General features: G+C 43.0%; 1 long non-coding RNA gene across 1 annotated transcript in view; it reads right to left on the bottom strand.

Moving 5' to 3' along the window:
• The window catches only part of LOC122172718 (uncharacterized), a 43573-nt gene extending 28080 nt beyond the window's left edge, over window positions 1-15493 (bottom strand). Inside the window, exon 1 of the long non-coding RNA XR_006173245.2 lies at window positions 15341-15493. This is a non-coding gene — a long non-coding RNA (uncharacterized LOC122172718). The remainder of the gene's footprint in view (window positions 1-15340) is intronic.
• Between the last annotated feature and the right edge of the window lie 862 nt (window positions 15494-16355).

Below are 16355 nucleotides of genomic sequence, written 5' to 3'. Positions count from 1 at the left end.
ACTCTTTTAAATGAGTTCCGTGCTTAAATGAGATCTTGCATTTTCCCTTTTACTGATATTTCAGCTCTTCAGAAGATTTATATTTTACTTCTGAATATCTAGGGCACGTGTAAGCCTTTATTTATGGTTTGTTTGTTTGTTTGTTTGTTTCATGTGGAACTTGATCCTGCAAGATGTTGAATGCTTCCAAGAAACGTTGAGCAACTTCCACTGCTGTTAAAGTCTTTGGAACTTCGTGCACTTGGTACTTTTTAGCTCAGCACTTTGCAGGGTCAAACCTATGGAGGAAGAATTTACATCTCACCTATTGGCATATTAAAGATATGATGCTCAGGTTCACTATGGATAAATATCCAAAAATTGAGATGCCTATCTAACTTATATAAACTTGTTGGGACAGCACATGTAGAATGGAAATCATGCAAGAGTAGGGATGGTTGTGAGATTTCCAGCACATGGGAATGGCCTTTCTCACCATATTTTGTCATTTCTGGGTCTGGTCCCAAGTAAAAATGAACAAAAGTTATTCCATTATCAGAACTTAAAAAAAGGTTCAATTTAAATTTTATTCTTGAAACATTGACAAGGGAAGAGGATAATTGATTTTCCAAACCTATATCAATCTTCCTATTAAAGAATATGTCTTTTGGATGATAGAAGTTTCAGCTAATAAAATAATTTGCTGGTTACTCTCTTCTTCATACTCGCGTCTTCATCCTTGGGGCTGAACATTCCAAAGTCTGGACTTTTTCTTCCAATCTCTTTCACTGCTGGACACCCTTCTTGACTGATCCACTAATATCTGGCCACCCTTTTTGACTTATCCACTAATATGATGTACTACAGCCTCCATAACAAAACCACTCTTTGGTCTGACTTGGATTATTTTAGGATTTAATAAAATAATAAAAGTCAGAACAACAAGTTGTCTACTTGTGGAAGATGCAGTATGAAAATTATGTTATCTTTGATTTTAAGAACAGGAAATTCTGTTTCATAGAAGTAAATCCACATTATTCTACCTTTTGAGTGTTAAAATTACCCTGTACAATAACTTTGCAGGAGCAGATCCTTCTGTTAAAAATATTTTTAGCAGATACCATATTGTAACTGGGTACACTCGGAGCCTCTCCAGATTCGGCCCTTTGGCCCCTCTCCTCTGTGAATCAGGGACACTTCAATCTGGTGCCACACCCATGTTCTTCATTCATAATCAGTTTCCCACCAACAATTTCCAACTATATACAGGCTTTACAACTGCTTGGCTACCACAGGCCTGGCCAGCAACAGACTAGGAGGATCCTACTCCCTCTGAGCCTGACTTCCTGCTCTTAGGCCTTGGCTACACTTGCAGATGTACAGCGCTGTGAGTTAAACCTGACTTCGTGCAGCTGAGTAGGGGAAGCGCTGCAGTCTGTCCACACTGACAGCTGCCCAGCGCACTGTCGTGGCCACATTTGTAGCAATTGCCGCGCTATTGGGAGCGGTGCATTATGGGCAGCTATCCCACAGAGCACCTTTTCCCATTCTGGCGCCGTGGGTTGTGGGAAGGGGGCGTGGGTGCAGGGCATTCTGGGTCCTGTCCCAATGCCCCATGATGCATCACTTCGCATCCCAGAAATCCCTTTGTTTCCGTTCACCTTTGGCGCCATCTTTCAACGGTTTCTGTGCAGCGCGATCTGTCTGCGGGAAATGGAGCCCGAACTGCTGAGGCGTATGCTGACTTATCTCGCACATTCCTATTCTGGCACCACCCCACCTAGGATCTGAGTACATTAATTGGAAGGGGTATTTCTCTATGGTTCTTGTGGATCACCATGGGCGTTTCATAGACATTAACTCAGGCTGGCCCGGAAAGGTGCATGACGCACGCATCTTTCGGAACACTTGGCTGTTCAGGAAGATGCAGGCCGGGACTTTTTTCCCAGAGTGAAAGATCACGGTAGGGGAAGTTGAAATGCCCATTGTGATCCTTGGAGATCCCGCTTACCCGTTAATGCCGTGGCTCATGAAACCCTACACAGGGAGCCTTGACAGCAGCAAGGAACGGTTCAACTACAGGCTGAGCCGGTGCCGAATGACTGTGGAGTGTGCCTTTGGCCATTTAAAGGCCCGCTGGCAATCTCTGTATGGGAAGCTGAACTTGGCCGAAAACAGCATCCCTGCGGTTATATCCGCGTGCTGTGCCCTCCATAATGTTTGTGAAGGGAAGGGTGAAAGCTTCACTCAGGCATGGACCTCTGAGTTTCAACACCTGGAGGCTGAATTTGCACAGCCAGAGAGCAGGGCTATTACAGGGGCCCAGCGCGGGGCTGCAAGGATTAGGGATGCCTTGAGGGAGCAATTTGAGGCTGAAAACCAGCAGTGATATCCGGTGTCCTGCACGGGAGTGAAGTGCAGTAGTTCCAATCTTTAGAAATCAGTGTTTGCTAAGCAGACAAGCAGACTTGCAGTGCCTGTTTATTTCCTGGGCTAAGGAGGCTTTTACTTTATGCAATAATAAATAATGTTTTCAAAGCCAAAAAATCCATTTATTGAAAAGAAAAAAAAATTATTTATTGAAAAGAAACAAGGGGGTGGAATGGGGAACAGTACAATCACAGATTCGCGTATGTCCTGTCTGGTGTGCTGTGCAGTGAGTGCTGCACTTCAGGAAGGCTATATTGCATGGTGATGGGGGTTGAGTGCAGAGGGTAAGGGTCGTGGTTTTCAGGGCTGGATGGTGAAGATACTGGTGTTGGAGGCAGCGGGTGGCGTGAAGAACACGGAAGTTGCGGAAAGTGGGTTGGAGGTGACAGTGGGGCACAACGGAAAGAGTTTTGGGACAAGGGCTGTAGGGGGTGGGTGGCGTTTGTGTTTGCGGTACTGCTCCTCTTTCTGCATGGCTACTGGCTCCTGGATAGCGTCTGCTTGGCACTCCAAGATGCTTATGAGCCTATCAGTGCTTTGCTGCCGGTGCGCGGTGCTTTGCCGCTGGTGCGCTGTGTTTTCCTGGTGGATCCTGCTTTCTCTCTCCCTCCAGTTCTGTGCTTTCTCATTCTCTTTAATAGATTGCCGCATCACTTCTTGCAGCATGTCTTCTTTGGTTTTTCGCGGTCTCTTCCTGAATCTTTGCAGTCTCTGAGCAGGCGATAAGAGGAACGGCTGAGGTCTCAAGTTGATGCAGCTGTATAGGTAAAATGCAACATTTAACAGAGGCAGCATTGTTTATACCAGATAGAGTAATGATTCCCCCCGCACTTAAGGAGTAGAAAACACACAGGGTCTACACAATAGCATAATTTTCTCATCCGAAACAGAGCACACATATCCCACGGGAGCCTCAAAATGGTGAGTAAGGGGGACTGATTGTTTCAGGGCTGAACTGTCCTCTGGGTTTCTGTGCCTTGGGGAGAGCCAACAGCTTCAGGGGGCACCTACACTGAACACTGTCCCAACATTTTCCACAGGAGTTGGTCCTGGACGATATCTCGCTGCTGAGGGTGACCTGGGAAGCAAGGGAGGGTCTTCTACTGCAATGCGGCTTCCACTCTGGCCCATATGCAGCTTGCCTGTGTGCAGCAATGGTCCCCCCGCCCCTCGCGGCACAGTGGCACAGACACGTTAGCCTGGCTGGGATAAGGACCACAGTGGCTCTCCCGATAAACCTGCGCAAGCGCATTGCACACATTCTGGATGAGACATTTGAGGAGATTACCGAGGCCGATTACCGCGATATGATAAACCACATCAATGCACTATTCCGCATCTAGGCATGCATGCTTAACCCTCCTCTCCCAAAGAGCCCGCACCGAAAAAATTCCTTCCCCCCCCAAAAAAAAACGCTTACCGGGAACCTGCTCTTCTGTTTGTCCTCCACCAAGTACCGGCCGCTGCGACTGGCTACCTTCCTCCTGGCTCGAGAAGAGCTCCTGGCTGCATGGCTCCAGGGATTCCGGGGTGTCTCCATCCGGCCCACCACCATCACTCCCGTTTTCCTCCTCCTCTTCCTCCTCCCTCCCCCCCCACACCGGCTCTGAAGTGTCCATGGTGGTGCTCGGAGTGGAGGTGGGGTTAACCCTAAGTATCGCATCCAGCTCTTTGTAGAATCAGCAGGTCACAGGGGGAGCACCCGAGCGGCCGTTTGCATCGCGGGCTTTGCGGTAGGCACTCCGCAACTCCCTCACTTTAATCCTTCACTGCAGGGCGTCGAATATTTCTGGAGGCCATTCACAGCACATTGGGCGGCCACGCTGGCGCCACAGCGCTGCAGCGGCAGCGCAATACTTGCTATTCCTCTCGGGGAGGTGGAGTACATGCAGCGCTGCAACCACGGAGATACAGCGCTGCAAATGCCTTGCCAGTGTGGACGGGGAGTGAGTTACAGCGCTGGGGGTGGCTTTACAGCACTGTAACTCGCAAATGTAGCCAAGGCCTTAGTCTCCAATTGCCCCCCACACACACTTCCTTCCAACCTTATAGCTTCTGCTAAGGCAAACATAGGTGGTTCATAGGGTTACCAGGCAAACATAGGGTGGTTCACCAGCCCCAATCCATTCTCCCTGATTGGGGCTGGAGTGGCAGGAGTTAATTAAGGGCTTCTCCAGCAGCACCCTGCCACAGATATAAACAGGACCTACTCTTCTCTCATAACTGACTGTGAAGCAGATGCTATGAAGAAAGAATATAACACATTTGCAATATTCACCACAGGAAACAACTTTAATAAGATTAATTGTAGTTATCCTGTAAATAAATAAACTTCTCCGTTAAATATGAAGTTTTGTCTCTTGTGACTATTAAAAACAATATTAAAAGTATAAGATAAAAATTCAGATTAAAATAATATGCAAAATTTTCCAAAGATGGATATTGAGGAATGATTTTCTGTTTGATGTGTACAGTACCAGCATAATGGGATCTTAACCCATGATTGGAGTTCCTAGGGGCTACCACAGTACAAATAATAAATGATCTAGAACAGGGATCAGCAACCTTTGGCTCACGGCCCGCCAGGGTAAGCACCTCAGCAGGCCAGGATGGTTTGTTTACCTGCCGCGTCCACAGGTTCGGCCGATCCCGGCTCCCATTGGCCACGGTTCACTGCTCCAGGCCAATGGGGGCTGCAGGAAGAGGCACGAGCCAAGGGATGTGCTGGCTGCCGCTTCCCGCCGCCCCCATTGGAACGGCGAACCGCGGCCAGTGGGAGCCGTGATCAGCCGAACCTGCAGCTGCGGCAGGTAAAGAAACTGGCCCGGCCCCCAAGGGTGCTTACCCTGGCGGGCTGTGTGCCAAAGGTTGCCGATCCCTGATCTAGAAGTTATATTCTTAAACCGATATTCAGGCACCAGAATAAAAGTGGCCTAATTTTTAGAGGTTCTGAGTACTCACAACTCCAGTGAACTTGAATTAAAGCTGCAAATGTCACTTTTACTCAGGTGCCTAAATATAGATTTAAGAAGTCTAACTTTAGGTATTTAGTTTCAAGAAATGTTGGTCATCTTTCCTTGAAACTGAGGAGTTTGTGTAAAATGGTAACAGAAAGAATTCTACTTACAATTTCCCAGGAACTTAGGATCCTATATAACAATTAAAGTCTGAAAGTTAAATGTCCAAGTTAAGGCTACTGGATGGAATGAAACATGGAGGGATTTACCAGAATAATTAGTCAAAAAAGGAGGCAACTTCATCTTGCTGTGGCATCTGACCAAGAGCTTATGTTCTTTAAGACATCTACTTCGTGCAAGAAAGGAAAGAAAAGGTGTAAGCTGATCTTCACATAAACCAACAAGAAAATTAGGTCATGTTTTATGTGGGCTAATAATGTGCTTGCATGCACGTGAAGTTGTGCTGCAATATTATTTTACAGATGAAAATTGGGATGTCTACATTACTCACGGCCAAGTTATGGAGTTAATCACAAATAAGTGATGATAAAGGATTAGACGATGGCTATACAATATACATTTTTAAACTGTCCATGGAGTAGCCTCTCCAAGCTACCCTGGGGAGATCGTAAACTGCAACATGTTGCATTTCATGTGGACATACCCTCCCTGATGCACCATCACAGTTATGCCACCAGGTGTCCACTCTTTGTCCCTGGCCTAACAGCTCTGCAGCACCTCCTTCCCCTCCTATATTGCTATCTATGATGTGAGTAGCTGGTTCAGGGACGTAAGGGGTCACCTTGTGCTAAATGAGGCACGATTCAGCCCCAAGTCTTTATATGACCACACACTATCACTTTGAGCCATTTCCACAAGGAATTTTAGGAATCTTTTAGACAGTATTAAGAACTTGTATTGATATTTGTGTATGTGTAGGGGAAGTGGGTGGGCAATATCTATATATCTACATCTACATCCTTCTGTCTATAAAAGCCAGGATCCCTTAGTAACATGAGTCCAACTATACAGGCCTCAAAGGGAGAGAACAAAATATGATCTAGAGCCTCTAGAAAAAAAATATTAAAATTGCTTTTCTCTTAAAAAAAATTGAGATTTTAAAGCTCTGTCACTTCATGACCTACAAGGTTAGAGATAGAAGATATATCCCATTGAAAAAAGGTAGGCCACCTTCTACTTCTATTTTAATCATCTGACTACCTCCTGAGACAGACCCAGACCAGTGGGGTACAGGAGTCTGGTAGAGGTCAAATATACTGGTCACTGGATGAGTAGTTTTCTGTTCCCTGAATGACCAGAGAAGGGGCTGCACTAGAGTAATCAGGAACCTACTAGAACCAGTTAAGGCAGGCAGGCTAATTAGGACATCTGGAGCCAATTAAGAAGAAGCTGCTAGAATCGATTAAGGCCGGCTAATTAGGGCACTTGGGTTTTAACAGGAGCTCACTTCAGTTTGTGATGTGAGTGTGAGGAGCTGGGAGCAAGAGGTGCAAAGAGCTGAGACTGAGAGGGTGTGCTGCTGGAGGACTGAGGAGCACAAGCATTATCAGACACCAGGAGGAAGGTCCTGTGGTGAGAATAAGGAAGGTGTTTGGAGGAGGCCATGGGGAGGTAGCCCAGGGAGTTGCAGATGTCATGCAGCTGTTACAGGAGGCACTATAGACAGCTGCAGTCCACAGGGCCCTGGGCTGGAACCTGGAGTAGAGGGCGGGCCCGGGTTCCCCCCAAACCTCCCAATTGACCTGGACTGTGGGTTCTTCCAGAGGGGAAGGTCTCTGGGCTCTTCCCCAACCCACATGGTGAATCTCTGAGGCAAGAAAATCCGCCAATAAGCGCAGGACCCACCAAGATAGAGGAGGAACTTTGTCACACTCCTAATAATGTTTTATGTGCCACACTCTTCTGGCCCCTCGATATGCACATTCCAGAGGCCCTTATACTCAGTTAGACTCATTGGGCAAAATTTAGAGGTGATGTATGAGAGTGTGTAGATTTCATGTTGATTTGTGATGTGATTTCAAGGGATTTCAACTGATTCTAAGGGAATCTAATTTACACACAGAAAGATCCAGAAGTACCTTTTCCAAATCCTTTCACCACCGCTGATGACAAATCTTTCATTTTTGCACCCACATATGAGTTTCTCTCATTTATCAATTGCTATTTTCGTGCTGTGTTTCCTTGTTCACCTTCCTTACACAAATATAAATCCCCCATTGAAACCATTGGGAATTGTATCCATGCAGCTGTAAGCAGAGTTGGGCCCCGCAACTGTTTTCCATCATAAATTGATGCCATCATTTAAAAAAAAAAAGTTCAAAATGGTTGAAAAGTACAAAATCAAATACATGAACAAATTATTTGATTTGACAGTTTCTAATCACACAAGTGAGAGCAACAAGTTTAGCTGTTCTGGCAAAAAAGCATTTTTCAAAAAAGAACTGCCAACAGCACAAAGAACTGCTGTGCTTTTTGGAGTGGATTTGTGTAACTATTCAGCAGCTTTTCTGGTTTTGTGGAAGTTGTGACCCTATTACTTTGATGACATTCTGATACAAACCTAGAATAATAAAATACTGATATTAACAATTGATTTATACTCCATCGACTGGAGAATCCAACATCAGATTTCAAGCCTGCTCTTGCATACTTTACATAGGCAACACATCAGTTGGCTGAAATTATCTTCTTCTTTACAAGAAGTGTAGTCCTAGAGTGACTTCGTTGAAGTCAGTGGAGGTAGTCTGGACATTTAGAGTGGTGTAAATGAAAGCAGAATTTTGGCCCCAAAAGCTTATTGTGCCAAATTAAAGTCAATCCACCATTTTATAGGTAGACAATATTAAGAATGTAGGGTATGAGTAATATGATTATGGTAATAATTTATAAATCCATAAATTTCTCTCTCCCTTTTTCACACCCCCACTTAAATACCCCCCCCCCAATAGTTAAAATAATTTGCAGTCAAAATATCATAAAATAAAAGATTAAAAGGCCAAACTAAGTGGCCTTAACATGGGAAGGGTCACACAGTAGCCAAAAGTTTTACAACTATAAACACCGCTTAAAAAGCAGCTTTCGGACATTGTTTAAAATTGAAGTGAGGGACTGAGGCAGATTCCCAAATGCTGTTGGTTCCATATTCTCATGATTGCCACAAGAAATGCATGCTTATTCACCAGCCTAAGATCTGAGAGATGAATTTGTCACTCACTTTGAATCATATCCTGGGAAGATGTGATCATGGTTTGAGCACATTATAGGAATGTAAGAATATTGAATCTTGCCATTAAGAGTCATAGAAAAATCATAATTGGTTTTTAGTTTGCATCACATTAAAATACACATTCAATTATATTACTATGGAAATAATTTGGGTGATAACTTCAACTATTGCAGAGCTGTCACAGAGTTGGACCTCAAGAATGAGTCCATTTATTACTCCACTTTTATGTGGTTTTCTCAGGAGTTTTCTTTTTGGATTATACAAAGATGGTGTGAAAATTTGTTCATGTGACCATGGATGTCAGTAATCAGTAAAATATATGGTAAAGACACAGTTTCCGAGCAACATGTCTATGTTACATTGTGTTCAGGTTGTATCAGGTAACAATGCACAACTCAATCCAGCATAAGTCAATGTTTATGTCGTTACTTATTATGTATAAATAATAAAAAATCAGGACTCCAAACAGAGATCACGGTCTGATGAGAATAGCTGAACAAATGTTGTTTAAAGAAATACACAGTTTTGTGTTGTACATCGAAGTGGTCGCATCTCTACTTGCAAATTCCTTAATGTTCAAAATTATGGACAAATTACAACATTTGATTAAGCTTTTATATTGGCAGTATTGATGGCTGTAATGTGCATTAAGGAAATCCTTTATCAGAGTCATGCGTATTTTTCTGTACATTGGCCTAGGAAAGTTATGTATAGATGAACTAATACCAATATTAATATTTAGCATTATTTGTTCAGTGTTAGCTTACAATAGAACCTCAGAGTTACGAACACCCTGGGAATGGAGGTTGTTCAGAACTCTGAAATGTTCATAACTCTGAACAAAACGTTATGGATGCACTTTCAAAAGTTTACAACTGAACACTGACTTTGAAACTTTACAGTGCAGAAGAAAAATGCTGCTTTTATCCATCTTAATTTAAATGAAACAAGCATAGAAAGTTTCCTTACTTTGTCAAATCTCTCTTTTTTTAAACTTTCCCTTTATTTTTGAGTAGCTTACGTTTAACACAGTACTGTACTGAATGTGTTCTTTTTTTTTGTCTCTGTTGCTGCCTGATTGTGTACTTCCAGTTCCAAATGAGGTGTATGGTTGTAACTCTCATGTATGTAACTCTGAGGTTCGACTGTATATGACAAACCTGCATGGGTTTAAAAGTTTTCTTCATTACATAGAGAAAAATGGAAGCTATTTTCCCAAGCACTCCCCTCTAGAGTGAAAACTGATTTTATTTATTTATGTATTACTCCTGAACAAACACAAGACTAAGATTGATCGTTCTAGTGCTGCAGTATGTCAGCTATAATGTGTAAGATATAATTATTTGGAACTTATTTCACTGGACAAAGGGTCACAACTCAGTCATATTAACAGAGCCAAAATATAGTTTATGGGCTTCCTCGGGAGGGGGCACTCCCTCAGTAGCAGCTGCAGGGCTGCTCCTGAGCCACGCATCCCCCCATCTCTTGAAGACTCTGCACCATTCCCATTGCTGTATTAGGCAGTTGACTTCTCTGTGTAACGGGTAAGCTCTCAGCTGATTAACAAGCAGGAAGACAGTGAGAAGGAGACTGAGCACCACAGAGACTGGAATGGCTCCATGTCTAGTTGGCAGCCGGTTTCAAGTGGAGTGCCCCAAGGGTCGGTCCTGGGGCCGGTTTTGTTTAATATCTTTATTAATGATCTGGAGGATGGTGTGGACTGCACTCTCAGCAAGTTTGCAGATGACACTAAACTAGGAGGCGTGGTAGATACACTAGAGGGTAGGGATAGGATACAGAGGGACCTAGACAAATTAGAGGATTGGGCCGAAAAAAACCTGATGAGGTTCAACAAGGACAAGTGCAGAGTCCTGCACTTAGGACGGAAGAATCCCATGCACTGCTACAGACTAGGGACCGAATGGCAGGTAGCAGTTCTGCAGAAAAGGACCTAGGGGTCACAGTGGACGAGAAGCTGGATATGAATCAACAGTGTGCTCTTGTTGCCAAGAAGGCTAATGGCATTTTGGGCTGTATAAGTAGGGGCATTGCCAGCAGATTGAGGAACGTGATCGTTCCCCTTTATTCGACATTGGTGAGGCCTCATCTGGAATACTGTGTCCAGTTTTGGGCCCCACACTACAAGAAGGATGTGGAAAAATTGGAAAGAGTCCAGCAGAGGGCAACAAAAATGATTAGGGGTCTGGAGCACATGACTTATGAGGAGAGGCTGAGGGAACTGGGATTGTTTAGTCTCCAGAAGAGAAGAATGAGGGGGGATTTGATAGCAGCCTTCAACTACCTGAAGGGGGGTTCCAAAGAGGATGGAGCTCGGCTGTTCTCGGTGGTGGCAGATGACAGAACAAGGAGCAATGGTCTCAAGTTGCAGTGGGGGAGGTCCAGGTTGGATATCAGGAAAAACTATTTCACTAGGAGGGTGGTGAAACACTGGAATGCGTTACCTAGGGAGGTGGTGGAGTCTCCTTCCTTGGAGGTTTTTAAGGCCCGGCTTGACAAAGCCCTGGCTGGGATGATTTAGCTGGGAATTGGTCCTGCTTTGAGCAGGGGGTTGGACTAGAGGACCTCTTGAGGTCCCTTTCAACTCTGATATTCTATGTATTGAGAGCAGCTCCAAAATGGGAGTGTCAGATGGTAACCAGGTGCGCCCTGGGGCAAATATAACCCCACCAACACCATCCTTCCATGGGAATCCCTTGTAATTACTACTGACCCTCTATCCATGAGCATCTTCTTTGAAGGTTCTGCCTGAGCCATCCCAATCTTTAACAGTTCGGAGACACATGAACTACAACATAAGGGAGGCAGGATCCAAGGAGTGAGTAGATGGGGCATGAGTTTGCAACCTACTTCAGTATCTTTCTGATCTGGGCTGTGGAGCAGCTGAAGAGCTGTTTAGTACTCTCGACACACTGGTCTGACCATCCTCCAGATAACTCAGGCCAGCAAAGGGTAACGACATGCAGGAATAAGAGGCCTGCGTGCTCCTTGTTCCCTTGTATCAGGACCAGCTGTAGGCACCAGCAAACCAAGCACGTGCTTGGGGTGGCACAAATTCAGTCCAACTTTTTTTTTTTTTTTTTTTTTTTTTTTGCTTTGGCAGTTGCACTCTCGGAATTTTTTTGGTTTTTGCTTGCGGCAACAAAAAACCTAGGGTCGGCCCTGTCCAGTATAACAGGGGCTTGGGACTCGCCCTAAAATACTAAATTTGGACTGATTCTGCAGACCTCTCACAGGCAATAATCACTACTTAAATCAATGGGAGCTTCACCGTAGATTTTGAATATACTGTATACATTCAAGCCCAACCTTCAACCAGGCAAAGCCCGCCCTATAAACAAGAGGAGCTTGGCCTATTCAGGGATTCCAGAATCCAGTCTGAGCATTGTATAGATGAAGATATCCCCTTCTTCCTGCTTCTGACTGCTCTTTCTCAGTGTGTGCCAATAGAATGGCTGAATTTTACATAAATCATGTCTTTGGTTATATATATTTTCTTGTGTTCAAAAATTAGCATTTGGGTTTTTTGCCATTTGAAAATAAGAAATGGAAGGAAATAAAATTCAGTGGATCAACATGAGAATCAGGATCTTTCTGAAAGTTATTACTAGTGGGAGTGGCAAGAAAGTCAGGCTCTGCCTTACCACAAAGTAGTTGAAAATAGTTCCCTGAGAACAACCAAATTGGAATGGACTGTGCAATCAATATTAATGTATGTTATAGATCAGAGTTAACCGTTTGCTTTTTTCCCTTGTAGTGTTCAACATAGGTAGGTTTGTTCTTATCCTCAGTATGCACTTCATACTCCTGCGAGAATTCTGCGCCACTGAGCAATGCAGAATTTTGCAGAAATTAACGTTGTGCACGCAGAATTTCCTTTCCCATCCCCAAAATGGGCTGCAGTGCTGCTAGCCATGACTAAGGTCCACTGTACTCAGTAGAGTCCAGCTTGCACATAGAAGACACTGCTGGGGGGAGTCCCCAGCATGCCCTGAGGGAAGGAGAGGGCGGCACACAGGAAACTCTGTGCAAGCCTGGGACCGAGCATCTGGCTGTTTCTCCCTCTGGGTGCCTTGGCTCGGGGGTGGGGAGGGGAAGGGGAAAGAGGATGGGTGTCTGGGCAAGGGGGGCCCCCACATCTGGGCTCTGGGGAGGAGGGAGTTTGGGTGTATTGCCTGGGGGGGGGTTGTGAGTGTCTGTCCCCCCAGCTGGGCTCTGGATGCGGAGCAGAAGGGGCCAGAGAAACAGAAACTGGATTGTCATAGGGTTTTCTTTAAATCTCTACTCCCAGAAGAAGTTTTTGTATGTGTCAGTATTGTTACAAGTATCAGAGGGGTAGCCGTGTTAGTCTGGATCTGTAAAAAGCAACAGAGAGTCCTGTGGCACCTTTAAGACGAACAGATGTATTGGAGCATAAGCTTTCGTGGGTGAATGCCCACTTCATTCACCTACAAAAGCTTATGCTCCAATACATCTGTTCGTCTTAAAGGTGCCACAGGACTCTTTGTTGTATTGTTACAGACATACTTGCTGACAGGTATTTTGAAATAAATTACCAAAATAATTGAAACTGGCATGATTATATAGTGTTATTTTTGACAAAATTTGCAGAATTTTAAAATATTGAGCACAAAATTTTTATTTTTTTGGTGCAGAATGCCCACAGAAGTAACTTCAATACTTCAGCAAAGATTACAGAATTGGGAGATGGGCCAGAAAGAGGAATCAAGGGCTGCATACATTTATGATTTTGCAAACTTATTTGAAACTGATACAATAAGATACAATTACATTAAGCTCAGTATCCCAAGTTTAGTATTTGTGTTCTTCATTTTTATATCCTCGTTATGCTGTAATTTTGATGATGAAATCTTACATGGTCTGTTCACTGTGTGAAAACTAACACAGTATTATTACAGAGACACTTTCTTGAACTTTAATGTGATAAATTAGAATAATAAAGCATTCAGAATGCTTTTTAGATGGATTGTTTGGATTGCCTCTAAACTACAGCTATGGACTCGTAACTTCTGCAGCTCTTTAAATAAAAATGACTGAACAAGTTTAATGGATGGCCGGTTGAGCTTCCTTTGGTCAAAAAGTTAGCCTGAACTTCTGGCTGTCATGCAACAATCCTTGTTTTTACTTCACTGCAATCCTATAATTCAGAAAGGAGGACATTATTCAATTGGACAGAACTAGCGGGCTATGATCATGCATAATACTGACACAGTAACTTGGTAGTTATACAGAGGTGACCTGAAACTGTATTTACTGCAATTTTGACTTTTATCCTGTGCAGTACCATTCCGAATTGCTTATAAACCTCAAAAAAAAAAAAGTTCATTATAATTCATATAGAACCTTCATGTGGACATTTGCTTTTAATTATTCAGTGTCCTTTACTATTAGTTCATGTTTTTAATTAAGATATGCATAATATATCAAATTTCACAAAGTGTCTTTCAAGAAGCTTTGATGATAATGCAGTATGATGCAATGGAAATTCTCTGGTTTTAATAACACCAAAATGACACTATTTTGGAGTATATTTCTGAGTGCTTGATTCATTTTGGGGGGAGAGCATATCTGAGTATTGATAATTAAGATGAAGATTCTCATTAACTGAAGCAAATGCTAAACGGCCCAAGGGGGTGCATAAATAATAGGCTCACTAATAAATTGTAGTATACTGAAGGTGAGAAAAATAACTGGAACAAGGCTTTTGCAGATTTACTAATTACAATAGCTTCCAGCAGTGCCATATCAACCTTCAAAAAACTGTTTCCGAAAGTGTTTAAGAATAATGATAGCATTTTTAACTGGAATTGCTCAACCTGCTTATTAAAATAAAAATAAGCAAAGTAGCTGGTATAATTTTGTGGATTCCTGGTGGCTATCTACTTCACAACTAAAATAGCTCTTTCCTAAAAGGGCAGCACTTCTGAAAATGAAATCCATTAATATGCTTACATTTTATTCTAATCAACTACAGTAGTTAGCAAGTGCTTTATTGTTACAGCAAGATGATTTTGCCATTATGAAATTTATCATTCAGGAAACAGTAGATCTCATCAGCACCTGTAGTCTTTTTGCAATGACAGCTCTATAAAAAGTCTAGAGTTGGTATAGATCTTTTTTACATAAGTAATTGCTGAATAGTATACAATTTAAAGTCATTTATCTCAGACATCTGAAATTATGTAACTGTAAACAATCATTTATCAGAGAACTTTTAAATAAGCTTTAACAAAGTTGTAAGTAAGGTTTAGTGAGTGGAAATGGAATAAATGAGAAAGTACTAAGTTTGTAAACATTTAGCTTTCCCCCAAAGTTGTCCCACACCTTTAGTCTTACCTGATTGGAACATAATGTATTTATCTGCAATATGTAATGTAGTTTTCAAAAATCTGATTATTAAGCATCATTGCATAATCATGAATGGAAGACTCAGACTGGTGCAGATGTATGCTTACAGTTATACCCTATGTATTACAAAACAGAAATAAACACTTTGGGAAATAATACAATTAAATACACAGAGAAAAAAAATCACTATGTTCCAATAACTCTATGGTCATTGTCTCTTGACATGGTGTAACTAAAGTGACTACACAACCAAGATTCTCCCTTACCATTCCGGTATCCATACAGTCCAGAAACACCACCCAATCCCTTCAAACACCATGGCTTAGAGAGCCCAGCTTACCAGGTTCACTCTCCCAGGATTAGCTGGAAGTGCCACCGTAATTACCCAGTGCACATCCCTTCCAGAAGCTTCAGATTCCCAGTCATCCAAGAATGCTAGCATATCCACTTACATAAAGGAGAGCAGAGAGGCAGGGTATGCAGCTTCGTTGTACATTGGACAGCAAATGATTAGTAATTTATACTTGCCTCTAGTTCAACAAACATCAGTTCGCATATCACATGACAAAAACATCAAGGGGTCAAGAGATATTTAATAAATCTCTTGTCCCTACGCCCAAACAGCCTAGGTTCTGCATGCTGCATGGGCAGCAAGACTTCCAGAGACTCCAGCCTATAGTGGCAGAAGCAGCCAGAGCAAAGACCTTTCTTCAGGAGAATTTTCTTCAGGTTAGACTTTCTCTGCCCTGTGCTGACTGGCTGTTTGCCCAAGTCCTATGCTTCCCTTATAGTCTCTTCACCTCAGTGTCATTTCTCTTACCATTTTCTCTCATGCCCTGTCTCCTCGGCCCCCTTCCTTTCAATGTCCTCTCCCCTTTCCCTTTAGCTTATCCTCTCCTAACTAAACCCACAAAAAGAAAAAAAGGGGCGGGCACGAAATCGCCATCATATTGTTCACTTTGCTTGTGTGTTCTACCCTATCCCCCAACCTCTGTGTCTGTCTTCTCTGTTTAGACTGTATGATCTTCAGAGGGCAAGGATAGTCTCTTTGTTCCGTATTAATGCAGCACCTAGCAAGGTGGGGTCCTAGTCCATGGCAATTCAAATAAATCGTCGTCATCATCATCATCATCAGTGCACCACCTGCTGACAAATCTGGGGTCATTTTTTCCGGAATGGAGCCTGGATCCCAAGGATACTAGAATCTTCTTTTAATCTGACCTGGCATCCTCCTAATATATAGTACAATAAATCACCTCATACCTGATGCAGACTATTGCAACAGTATATTATGATGCAGTATATTATTATGGAAACAAACCTCTGAAAATTCATTTGCTCCGTTGGACAGATTA

This window comes from Chrysemys picta, chromosome 2 (assembly GCF_011386835.1).
Source record: "Chrysemys picta bellii isolate R12L10 chromosome 2, ASM1138683v2, whole genome shotgun sequence".
NCBI classification, from domain to species: Eukaryota; Metazoa; Chordata; order Testudines; family Emydidae; genus Chrysemys; species Chrysemys picta.
This window is presented reverse-complemented; position numbering and strand designations above follow the sequence as displayed.